A 13,930-nucleotide genomic window follows, 5' to 3' on the forward strand; every position below is an offset into this window, starting at 1 on the left:
ATATTTCCTGCAGGGGAGTGTGTCTAGTTTGCATACAGAGACTGCAGAGTAACAGTGGACAGGCTATTGTGAGAACATGGGAGACCTTCTCTAGACCTCTGATTCAATTCATCTCAGCAAACATTTCCTGAGTGCCAAGGATGAAGAAGGTCCTGTGAGAGCTGCTGCAGATGTTAAAATCTAGACACCTATTAGGGTAAGAGTTTGAAGTAATACAAGTGTAAAATAGCTATAATATAATGCAAAATAACTGGCACGGCACAGGTTCAAATCGCTATCAGAGGATTAAAAAATACTCAGTGTTGATCAGCGTGCAGGAAAATGGGTACTCTCATACAGTCTTGATGAGAGTATTTAGAAAAATCACCTTTTGGGAGGGCAATGTAGCACCATTTTTCAACAAAATATCTTTATAACTTGGCTTACCCTTCTAGCCAACAATTCAATTTCTATAAATTAACTATGAATATGTAGCAAACTCCAAAGTTATTCAATGTAATATTTAAAAACGAGTACCAAGCTATGATCCATCTAAATATTCATCAAAAAGAGATTAATTAAATGGGTGATATTATAAATAATACAGGATTACATGGCTAGTAAATCATGTTGCAGCAGACTATGTAATGGCATGGGAAATATTTATGATGCATCAAATGAAAACCATCAGGCTACTAAACAGTATGAATAGTACGATCTCAGTGCATGTGTGTGTGAGCGTATTGATGTCTGGAAGAACCGGCGGGGAGGATATACAGCAACATAACAGTATGGAGGTCTGCTGGAGGGTTTTTATTTTCTTCTTTATGATTTCTGCATTGTCTATTTTGTACAATGACTATGTGTGGTATTTGCCATATGGGAATTTTTTTTTCAGAAGACTAGATTAAAGAAACAATAGATTAAAATTGGCTAGGCTGATCAGGGGTGATATAATGATGGACCCTGAGGGATGTGTGGGGTTTTGACAGGTGGCAGCAATGCATGGGGCCAGGGAGGGGGTTGTACAAAAAATGACTTTGTAAAGTGCCAGATGTCTTTGAGGCAAAGGAAGCTGCTAGGGTTGGATCTGAGTTTAGCGACATGTAGATGGTAGTGGAAGTTAAAGCTGGAAGGGTAGATTAGGGCTGTACTGTGGAGGGCAATGGATGTCACACTTAGATATTTGGATTCTATTTACTAGGAAACAGGCAGGCATTGCTGTTTTCTGAACAGAAGAGTGATATAATCAGTTTACTTTAGGAAGATTAATGTGATAGCAATGGGGAGCACTGATGCTTTCTAGGCAAATAAATGATATCATCAGAACACCCTTTGTAGAAAGATAAATCCAGTAGTAGTGGGGAGAAGGATGAATGGAAGGCCTAAAGATGTGACAAGAACACAAATCGGGAAGGCAATACAATAATTTAGATGAGAACTGAGTATCTCAAGTAGAGCCATGGCAGTGTGAATGCAAAGAAGGCGACTCCTTAAGGAGAAATTGCATAAAAGTTATGTCACCATTTGGCAACAAGCTCTGCATCTGTGCACACATGTGTGTGTGTCCAAGTGTGTTCATGCATGTGTGTAGGTGTGTAAGGTTGGGTATAGGAAAAAGTGAGGGAAAGACAGAAATCCAAAATGGTTAAGGCTTGAGCCCGAGTAACTGATAGCATAGTGAAACCATGAATAGAGGCAAGGAATTCCACACTTGACCCAGTGCTAGGTACAGATAGTTGGTGCTGGATATGTGTTTGGTGAATGATAATTTGTTTGGGGCAGGATGGGGTGATGGCAGGAATACAGTGAATTCTAGAGATACTGGGTTCCAAGGATCAATGTGTTATCCAGATAGCCATGGTCAACACAGGTTTGGAGGTCTGATGTTGTGGAAAAATATTAAGGCTAGAACAAGACTACAGAGTCATACTTGCACAGAGGCAGCAACCAAAGTCATTGAGGGAAAAGAACCTTAGGAGAAAAGAGTGTCTAGGAGAGAAGCTGGAGAAATCCTTCTATTTGTTTTCTCATTGTAATTTTCAAATCAAACAAAGCTTACCAAAAGGAAAAAAAAAGTGAATCTGTTCATAAGTCATACCATAGTTTTCTTTACATTCATAGGCACACTGAAAGGGGCTCATTTGTATGGCTAACACTCATGTATAGTACATGAGTTAGCAACCGAGAACAGGAAAGCCAGCCTGATAGCCTATTTAAAAATCATTCATCCACTTTGAGTTGGAGCTAAAGATATTTCTAACACCTACCTTCTAATTTATTCTTAAAAGTGTTAAGCATTTAATTGGTTTATACCCTTTTCTTTGGATTAAGGCCAGTGCTGCCTGGTGAATTTCTGTTGCGATTACTGGAAACAACTGCAACTCAGATCATAATGGTTCTAAGCCCAGTACAACACAGCATGCTAATAAAGCTATGTTAGTGACATCTTGGAGATTATCTTGCCGAGAGACTCAAAGTATGGTTGGTTTAACACACTTGTTCCATTTAAAGCTGTTTATCAGTTTTATAGAAAATCTGGTGTATTCTGCCCCACAAATACTTTGAATATAATGGATATTAAACACTACATTGAAAATGTGCCTGATTCCTTCGGTTCAGTTACGTTTGTGAATTCGATGAGCCATGAGGAACGAAAGGCACAGTAGTTCTCATTTTAAAGATCAAGGGGGCTATTTTCCATACTTTATTTAAGTTAAGGCAGTTTCCTGAGGGCACTCAAAAATGAGAGAAAAAACTCATGCTGCAAATTACTTCAAAATCATAAAGATTAATTTTTCACCATCAAATGAAATGGAGTGCTTCCAGCCAATCAAGACACATAAAGAGGTATGGAAACATTTAGTAGGGTACCCTTTGAGGGTAGGGAAGTTCTATATTTTTTTGAGTTTACTAAGTCTTCTCTAGGCAACAAGCTGTTCCTCTTGAATATATAATGAAAATTAACTTGTTACAGGTTGTAGATACTATGGCAAGGCTACTGGCCTTTTCTCTCCTCCAAACTGAACTTCAAAATACTGAGTTGTGAAAGGAAGTAAAAGACTGTACTTATATGCAGGGTAATCTGAGATAACTAAATAACTAGCATTTGAGTTCTATTAGAAATAAATAATATTTTGTTCATACTAAGACAAATAAATAAAATTATGTTGACATGTGGGGCATACCAACATACCAGTAGAGAGATACAGTAGTAATTCCACTATAGACGTACTTATTGATTCATTAAACAAGTATTTTCAAGGCATACCTGGGCACACTGGGAATGTTCAGAATACAGGAAACGGCAATGAAATATTTAACAGCCAGAACAGAAAAGGTACTGGCTGGCCAATATGGGTATTGGATATAAACAAGCACTATAGCCTAACAAGGAAACACTGAGTGCATATCAGCCTTGGCTAAAGAATGAAGATACAGATCCTTAGCTTCCAGTGGATTCTTATCCAGATGCCTGCTACGTGTTTATAGCCATACTCTTTAGGCAAGTCCCCCAAACAAAAGTATACATAGTATGGCCCAACTGGCTAGAATTATGGTTATAGTAATGAACAAATAGGGCACTGTTAAATTATATTCATCTACAGATTCAACAAATACTTTCTTGAGTGCCTACTTTGTGTCACAAACTCTAACTTTATAATAGCAGTGAATAAAATTTTTAAAAATCTCAAGCCTTTCAGAACTCATATGAGAGGGTGGTGGGTTAAGTAGGCAGGAAGTGAATACTATGTAATATAATGTGGCTGTACGGAAACAAAGAAACAAATAGTGACAGGTGGTATAAATGCTATGAAGAAACAAAATAAGAGTAGATAGGGAAGTCCTCTTGAAGGAGGTAATATTTGAATCAAGATTTGAATGACATGAACCCATATGAATATCTAGTTGAACCTTCTTAGAGGAAAAAAACAGCAAGTACACAAAACACTGAGTCTTGTATGAAATGCAAGCCTCCATCTTCATTGAGCTATAGTCACACTAAGGAGCCCAGTGTGACTGCAGCTTAGTGAAGATGGAGGAGAGTGTTAGAAAAACTCATAATAGAAGGGTGGGACCATAATCCTCTTACCTCTGTGCTCTAACCAACATCTTGAACTAGTCATCCGTAAACCACAAGTTCACAGGAAAAAAGTAATAAAATTAAAATCACAAATACCTAAATATATACTTAAAAATAAGTCTTTCTGGTAATAGTAGATCTAATATAAGTGCCCCTGATCCCAGATAAAACCTAAGTTCTTTTTCCAAAAGACATACATAAAAATATACAACCTCAGTGAGTAGAGACGTACACTCCCCAGATCTTTCAGGGAGTACTTCGCTGAAATTCAATGGCTGGACAGAATGCGCATGCTTATTTAGATATTCCAGGAGTAATGTCTTTTCAGCTGATTGAGAAAGACAGTTCCTAATACTCTCCTAACATAGGTACCTGAGTGCTGAGCCTTGTACATTTTATAATTGGGATCCTCTTTGTTTTATTCAAGTGAAAGTGGCTATGCTCTGAAATTATAAATTTATTATGAAATTAAGGTAACAAATGGATTATTTCAATGTCCCCAATTGCCAAACTTAATCAAACACCTTCCATCTCAAAGGAACCTGATTCCAGGGGCAGTTCTTGACTTGTACATTTCTATAGACCACACTTCCAAGTCTCTCAGCAGTTATTTCTTTGCACTCACTGTTAGGATTGTTGGACTTTGTCTTAAGTAGGACTGATGGTCTCTAATGATGTTCATACTCGATAATGCTTCCTCATTGCATTCTCCTTCAAAAGGAAATATTCACTTACAAGGGAGAGACCATAGGAATGTTTTAGAAGTAAATACAGAAAATATGTGCTACAGGATTTAGGTCTATAGTATATGACATGGTAACAACACATCATGTGCATCCATCAAGCACTTGAAATATAGCTTAGTCAGAGTCAAAAACTTAGTATGAAAGAAAAAATGTAAAATATTGAATTAATAATTTATATATTGATTACATGTTGAAATGATAATAGTTGGAATGTATGTTCAATTAAATAAAAATATTTTAAATAAATTTTCCTGTGCTATTTATTTATGCTCCTGGTCCTATGCTGTTCGTTAGTTTATTATGTTCATTAACTTCCATATTCAAGTGAGATCATGTGGGATTTGTCTATCACTGACTGGCTTATTTTGCTTAGCATAATATTGTCTAGATCCATCCATGTTGTCACAAAAGGTAAGTGCTTCTTATTTTTTTTTTTTTTTTACTGCTGTGTAGTATTCCATTGTGTAAATGTACCATAACGTTTTTTATCTACTCATCTACTGATGGGCACTTAGGCTGTTTCCAGATCCTGGCTATTGTAAATAGCACTGCCATGAACAAGGAGGTGTGTGCATTTTTTTTTTCGTATTGGCATTTGTGTATTCTTTGGATATAGTCCCAGCAGTGAAATCACTGAGTCAAAAATGAGTTCCCTTTTCAGGTTTTTAAGGAAATTCCATACTGTTTTCCACAGTGGCTGCACCAGTCTGCATTCCCACCAGCAGTGCACTAGGGTTCCCTTTTCTCCACAACCTCTCCAGCACTTGTTTGTTGATTTATTGACAACGATTTGAGGATTGACTTAGGGAGGGGATAGGGTAGAGTTAGGTGGAGGAGGGGAAAGGCAGAAAAAGTGGGAACAACTGTAATTGAATAAATAAAAAAATAATTTTTCACCCATTTCCTTTTACTTTGTTAATGTGGCTACTATAAAATTTTAAATTACATGTGTGGTTTACATTGTATTTCTATTGGACAGTGTTGATCTTGACTATCTAGAACATTTCACAAAGAGATATGGCATTTCTGTTAGCACCCTATCATAGAACCTACCATGTTATACGAAAGATACATATTTATATGTCAGACTCATCATTATTAAGCACCCAAAGGGCAGGAGCCACCTCTTTTTCATTTTTCTCTCTGGTACATAACTCAGTGCCTGTAATCAGGAAGTACCCTGCTTATATACTGCTGATAACACATGCAAAGTGGTAAAGTGACTTTGGAGAGAAATTTGGGGATATGTAGAAAATTTAAATTGAGAATATTCCTTGACCAAGGAATTCTACCTTTAAGAATGTGTATTAAAGAAACAATAACATTATGTGCACAAATGGACATGCACAAGCAAATTCATGATAGCACTGTTAATATAATGATACTGTTAATACAGTAAAAAATAGAACCAGCAATATATTATTCTATGGCAGCAATTTTCAACCTTTTTCATCTCATGGCACACATTAACTAATTATTAAGAATGTGTGGCACACCAAAAAATAAATTTTTTGCTGATCTGACAAAAACTATAATTTTGATTCATTCACAGCAGATGGCTATTGTTGTGTTGGCTGTTGTCATTTTTTGGTTTGACAATCTAAGGGAAGAGAGGTCAGTGCCCCTGACTAAATATCCAGGTATTGCACATTTTTAAAATTCTTGTGGCATACCGGTTGAAAATTGAGAATCTATGGGATATTATGGAATCACCAAACTGTCAGTTTGGTGAAAAGTAAAGGGATATGACAACTAAATGCAGTGCGGGACCTCAGATAGGATCCTGGAACAGAACAAAAGGGAACAGAAAAACTGTAGAGGTCAGAATCAAACTCTCAGCGGAGTTAATAGCATCAGACCACTGTTAATTTCTTGCTGTTAATAATTATACTGTGGTTATACAAGATGGTAACACTGGCAAAAGCTGAGTGGCAGGTGTACAGGAATTCTGTGCAGCGTTGCAACTTTACTGATCCAGGGTTGTGCTGGAGCTGGCTGTACATGTCTTTTCAGTGGCTTTACATTGGTAGTTGAAATTGCCCATGGTAGGTGCATTAACACTCCAGAAATCAGCAAAAGCTGCAAATCAAGGCATTTTTGCCCAGAGAGCTGGCTATTAAACATTTATCAGCACACCACTAGATGACCTATATGAATTGACATGGAAAGAGCTCTAAGAGTTGTATGAAAAACATTGTAGAGCAATACATACCTGATGATTCTATTTAAGTAAAGAAAATATGTGTATCCATATATATAAATGCCCAGAAAGACAACTGGAAGGATTACTAACAACAATAAAATAATGAATAAAAAACCTATTTTTAAAAGATTTTATTTATTTATTTTTAGAGAGGGAAGGGGGGGAGAAAGAGAGAGAGAGAGAGAGAGAGAGAAAGAGAGAGAGAGAGAGAGAAACATCAATGTGCGGTTGCTGGGGGCCATGGCCTGCAACCCAGGCATGTGCCCTGACTGGGAATCGAACCTGTGATGCTTTGGTTCACAGCCCGCGCTCAATCCACTGAGCTATGCCAGCCAGGCACGAAAAAAACTATTGGTCTTTAGAGTGGGAAGCTTGGCACAGAACATCAACATTCTCATAATACTGTTAGAATCTTTTACAATGATAATATATTCATGTATTGTTAAATGATAAAAAATGCTAGGTGCTTGACAAAACTTTTTAAAAGCTGAATGAATGGATACATTGTTTTATTCCATCTTTTTTATTATCATTTTCTGTCTAAAATAGAGCTTTCCAACACATTTAAAGCAGAACAACTAAGAAATTAAATAGGAATTTAATTTGCAGAAATTAAATAACCCCAAATGCGAAAAACAGATACAGCAGAATTCTTTTTACCAAAAGGAATTGGGGACATGTCCAAAAGCTTTGGCCAAAAATATAAATCTGCTGGCCCAAAAAATTATCCTCAAACTATCTCAGTAAGGAAAATTTGGGTATTGGGAAAAATTCTTTTTAGGCAGTTAATTTTTTGGAATATTTTTATGAAGTTTATGTCAGAAGATAGGAACCACATTAATTCTGTCATTTGCTGTTCTGTGTCCACTCTCTTATAGTTAATATTGAATCCAGGTAATAATAAAATAAATAGGGCTTTGATAATAAACACATAAGTAAAGCTTGAAATTGTAATATTTGCAAGGCAAATGCAACTTTGCTTTCAAGGAATTCATGTTGCATCTCAAAATGAACACATATTCAGCTAAGAATGCTGTATTTATTCATTGCAAGAATATTTTGGTGTTATTTTGTAATTCAACTATGTCAACTATTTGGACAGTTTGCAACTGTCTCACAAATACAGTCCTGCTCATTGATGGATAATGTCATGTTTCAAGTCACACCAAGACAAAGGCACATAATATTTTTTCAAGATCATCTGTTTTTTTCTTTTTTTCAGCCATCCCCTCCAAACCCACCAGTTCCCTTACACATCTTGCTTCATGTTCCTTCAGGCTAAGGAACGCTACTGCTTTTGTACTTTACTCCCAAAGCTTGTCAAAGCTACAGATCTCCTTGGATGTTGAGCGGTTCCCTTCCTGAAAAATATACCGACTACATTACCCAGATGGTGACTCCTGATGACTTCAGGCTCTCAAGTTAACTCCTATGGGAAGCAATCTCACCAGACTGATACTTCAGTGGACATCATGTAAAGCTAGATGCTTCTGTAATAAGAAACATCACTGCAAAAATAAATGATACTTGAATTAAATGCAGTGACTGCTAATATGATAGAAACCAGGTTATCTTTCCATCTTAAAATAAATCCCCTTCTCATTACATATAGCCTTTTAATAAATTACCTTCGGATCTTGGTTTTATCCTGGTAATAAGCAGATTACATGCAGGATTGAAAACCATTAGTTTCCAGAGAGGCATTTTTCAAGAACTACATAAAGGAAGTAATGCATGTTTATTTATGGTGCCTTACTTTTGCCTCAGCAGTTTCATTCAAGTTTTCTCTTTTTTTCCCTAGGGTTATACATATACATTTTCTACTAAAATATCATCTGTGCTCACACTACATCATAAGCATAAATTAAACATACTTAAATGATCCTTTTCAAAGTAATTTGAATGGAGTCAATATGGCTTTGAGATCCCTTTCAAATATTTTTAAAAGCCTGTAAAGCTGTTGAGTCGGGTATGGGTAGAATTTCCTCTGAAAGAAAGGACTTCACTAATTTAACAAAAAATAAGCAAAAAGAAGGCATTTTAAATTGAACAGTTTTTTGTTATACACTTTACAAGTCTGCCATGGTAAAACCGTAAAATTAAATGCCAATTAAAGAAAAGACTGAGACAGTACAACAGAGGCAACAAGGACACCTTTTTTTTTGTCACACCACACGTTGGAAACTCTACATTTCCCCTTCTAAATGAAATGAATTCTTCTCTATTGCAGCACACTTTTTTTTTTTTGCCTTAGTATGGTCCTAGTTTTATCCAAGGCTAGAAAAGACTCTATCGAAGTAATAAATCATTTTAATATCCCAGTTCTATATTATATTATCTTAAAACTTGCATTTATTATGTATTTTATATTCTCCATTCCAAGGCTGCAGCAATATTTATAAATAACATGTCTATTTGGGTAGCTTATCACAGGTTTAATATATGATCTCCATTTGCAGTTGTATAACAGGCCCATCTGTGTATTCCTTATCAGACAGACACAATTATTTAGTGTTTTCATCTCAAGTCACAGCACCAATAGGTGTTCTCCATAATTCAAATCTTATTTACTTTTATATTATTATTTGCTTTGTGGAGTCAGGAAGAATAAGCAGTGTAGTTATGGGATAAATTTTTTCAACCCCCCCCAACGTAATGAATAATGCAGTAGAAATATCAATTTAGCCAGGAATCAGCACTTTTGATTCTTTATAAAAATTGTCTTTTTCTTTCCCATTTTACTTTGTTTTCCACTCAATGAATTTTCCCTTTTGCTATGGTACAAATCACTACCTATCACTTCATCATTATTGATGATGGAAGTCTCTTAGATTCCTAAACAGCCTCTCACATTCTTTCCTGGTTGAAGTGTTTATAATATCCAGATATTTAAAAAGATTGAAATAAAACTGGTGACTATGGAGAGTGAGAAAAAGACCTACACAGAAGCCCTTTCTTCCTCTTACCCACTTGCCCCATATGTATTTAAATTTTTAAATGGGGATACATTCATTGATTTATGTCCTCGACCCCTGGTAGCTGATACTTTGAAACTCACTTGTTTGATTTAGTATCATGTCATCTTAGCCATACATACATATGTATTCTTCTGCATATTTTTAGATTTTGACATAAAAAACCTTTTCCATTACCTGATTATTTGCCATTAGTATAAGAGAGCAGTGTTCATAGAGGTTGGGGAGTTAGGAGACAGACAAGTACCAGAGGAGGCGGAAAATGAATCAGTGGTAGAAAACTATGGCTGGCTATGTACTCATCCTTCCTGGCTGACTCATAAAATCTGATCAGATGAGGAATCCCAGAGAATGAAGTGGAGGAGATGATATGGCCCAGTTTGTTCTGAGTTTTCTGAGGTGGCATCATGACACCGTTTTTCTGGAAGAGTCACCAATGTTTGGGCCTGATCCATGCTCAGGATCCTCAAGCCTTCTCCTCCTTTCATGCAGTGATTATTGTCATATGGTCACTATGTATTAGACACTGCCCTATGTGCTGAGGATACAAGAGTAACTATTTGATTACAAAAACCCTTGCCTTCCTAGGGCTTACAGTCCACCCAAATGGAGGCAGTTGTCATATGATAGTTAAGACCAGAGACCCTGGAGAAAAGGTGTCACACTTCTAATCCCAACTCTGCTACAGTGAGTAGCAGAGTGACCTGGGGCAAGTTAATCTCTGAGATTCAGCATTCTCACCATAAAATGTGCATAATATAGCACCTTCCCAGGCGGCTTCTTGTGAGGACCTTGTGAGTCAGGGCATGTAAGGGACCTAGAAAATTACCTGGCACATAATAAATGCTTAATAAATGTTAGCCATGAATATAAACCAGGTTATAACCTTTGTAAAACCATTTTGAAAGTGAAGAAAGGCACAAACTCATTTGCCCGTTGCATTCTCTGTTTTCCTGCCCTAGAATATGTTTGTGCAGTTTTGTTTGTCTGGGAATAGGAATGTGGAGGGACTGAAGTCTCTGAGATAACTGCAGCTGTCATCTTCACACAGATGTGTAGCAGAAGAAAACAGAAAACAACAAAGCTCACCTAATTTCCTAATTCCAAGTCCTTGACTTAATTTAGATCAGACATTCATTTCTCTCCTCACCCCCACCAACATCCCTAAGGCCACTCATTTTTAATTAATTTTTTTTCAATTACAGTTTACATTTAATATAATTTTATCAGTTTCAGGTGTACAGCATAGTGGTTAGACAATCATATACTGTACAAAGCATTCCCCTGATATTTCCAGTACCCACCTGGTACCACATATAGTTATTACAATATTATTGACTATATTCCCTGTACTGTACTTTACATCCCCATGACTAGTTTACTATTTTGTAACTACCAATTTGTACTTCTTAAACCCTTTACCTCGTTAACCCAGTGCCCCAAACTCCCTCTCTTCTCAAAGCTGCTCATTTTCTTTTCTCCATCATCATGATCACTAGGATTTGGAAGTTTTAGATTTTTGGGTTGTCTTGGTAAAAGTTGTCCAGAGGTTAGATCATCCCTAAGATCTGTGAAGTTGTTTTCATTTTTTAGTAGAGTGTATTTCTAGAAAGTTTTGCAGAAAGTGGTTAAAGCCTCATTTTAGGAAACATTACTGAGATTCTCACATAGCCATATAGTTTGAAGTGGGTCCCCCAATTTTTTTCTGCTGAGTTACACACCACAAGTATGTATTCCTGACTGATGGATTCAATGCTAGCAAATTCATCTGTGCAGATAAGGAAAGCTGTCTATAACATAATATTGATAAAGTCATGGTGTGTTAGAGCTCAAAAAGACCACAGACTAGAACATACCTTGGAAAAGAGGGAGGGAGTAACTTTACAGCACAGAAACTTGGCAAATACTACCTCAGCCGAGTGATCAAGGTCAACATCATCAGTGATAGTGTATGCATGATGGGATGTATCCTTGTTATGATGGGATGATAATGACACCTATATCATCTCCCTCCCCCAAATCCATAACCCCATTCTACACATGAGAATAACATTGGCAAAGCTCAAGTTGAGGGACATCCTGCAAAAAAAACTGACCTGTGCTATTCAAAACTGTCAAGGTCTTCTAGGAAACTATCACAGACTGGAGGAGGCTAGAAAAACATGACACTTAATGGGATATCCTATCCCGGATGGGATCCTGGAACAGAGAAAGGACACTGAAAAAACTGGTGAAATTTGAATCAAGTGTAAAGTTTAGTTAATAGTAATCAAGGTATGTTTCTCAGTTGTGACAAATGTACCATGATGATAAAGATTGTTAATAATAGGAGAAACCAAATGAGGATTACAGGGAATTCTCTTCACTGTTTGCAGGTTTTCTTAAGTCTAAAAGTGTTCTAAAATTAAGCATTTATTTTGGAAAATGAGAAGACCACAGACCAACCATTTGGCTCAATCTCCTCATTTTGCAGCAGAGGAAATTAAAAGCTAGAGAGAGGAAGTGGTCTATTTCTTCTATTCATTGACATTTAGTACTGAGGTAATGTGACTGGGATATTGTGCTAATGAGGGCAATATTATAGGTTAAATTTTAATGCCAACCAGTTGCTTTTGCACGGAGGAAAACTCTGCTCCTTCCCCAAAGACTGATTGTTTGAAGTAATTTCGTCCATCCATCTCAGGTAAGTGTATAGGAGACCGAAAGCTCTATAAATATCTTCCATCAACTCAGATACATTAGAATAATCTTTTTATATGGACCTGTTGACTATTTTATTGGATTACTGGGTCACATGTAACTAAAGTCATAATATATACTATATATTTTCTTTCTTTTTTAAAGTATATTTTATTGATTATGCTATTACAGTTGTACCAATTTCTCTCCCCTTTATTCCCCTCTGCCCTGCACCTCCTCCTTCCAGCATCCCCCCTCTTAGTTCATGTCCATGGGTTGTATGTATAAATTATTTGGCTTCTCCATTTCCTACACTATTCTTAACCTCCCCCTGTCCATTTTGTATCTGCCCTTTATGCTTCTTATTTCCTGTGCCTTTTCCTCCCATTTTCTCCCTCCCACTCCCTGTGGATAACCCTCCATGTGTCTCCATTTCTGTGATTCTGTTCCTGTTCTAGTTGTTTGCTTAGTTTTCGTTTTTCTTTTTTTAGGTTCGGTTGTTGATAGTTGTGAGTTTGTTGTCCTTTTACTGTTCATAGTTTTTGATCCTTTTCTATTTCTTAGATAAGTCCCTTTAACATTTCATAAAATAAGGGCTTGGTGATGATGAACTCCTTTAACTTGACCTTATCTGAGAAGCACTTTGTCTGCCCTTCCACTCTAAATGATAGCTTTGCTGGATAGAGTAATCTTGGATGTAGGTCGTTGCCTTTCATGACTTGGAATATTTCTTTCCAGCCCCTTCTTGCCTATAAGATTTCTTTGGAGGAATCAGCTGATAATGCTCTTATGGGCACTCCTTTGTTGGTAACTCTCTCCTTTCCTCCTGCTGCTTTTAAGATTCTCCCTTACTTTTTAATCTTGGGTAATGTAATTATGATGTGTCTTGGTGTGTGCTTCCTTGGGTCCAACTTCTTTTGGATTCTGAGTTTCCTGGACTTCTTGGAAGTTTATTTCCTTTGCCAGATAGGGGAAGTTCTCCTTCATTATTTGTTCAAATAAGTTTTCAGTTTCTTGCTCTTCCTCTTCTCCTTCTGGCACCCCTATGATTCTGTTGGACCCTTTAAAGTTGTCCCAGAGGTTCCTAAGCCTCTCATTTTTTATTTTTTTGAATTCTTGTTTCTTCTTTCTGTTCTGATTGGATGTTTATTTCTTCCTTTCATTCTAAATCATTGATTTGAGTCCTGGTTTCCTTCCATTCACTGTTGGTTCCCTGTATATTTTCCTTTATTTTACTTTGTATAGCCTTCATTTCTTCCTTTAT

General features: G+C 36.7%; 1 protein-coding gene across 1 annotated transcript in view; it reads right to left on the reverse strand.

Annotated features, from left to right (window-relative positions):
- The window catches only part of TENM1 (teneurin transmembrane protein 1), a 375,964-nt gene that overhangs the window by 310,522 nt on the left and 51,512 nt on the right, over positions 1-13,930 (reverse strand). The window lies entirely within an intron of this gene.

The sequence above is a fragment of the Phyllostomus discolor genome, chromosome X (assembly GCF_004126475.2).
Source record: "Phyllostomus discolor isolate MPI-MPIP mPhyDis1 chromosome X, mPhyDis1.pri.v3, whole genome shotgun sequence".
In the NCBI taxonomy this organism is placed as follows: Eukaryota; Metazoa; Chordata; class Mammalia; order Chiroptera; family Phyllostomidae; genus Phyllostomus; species Phyllostomus discolor.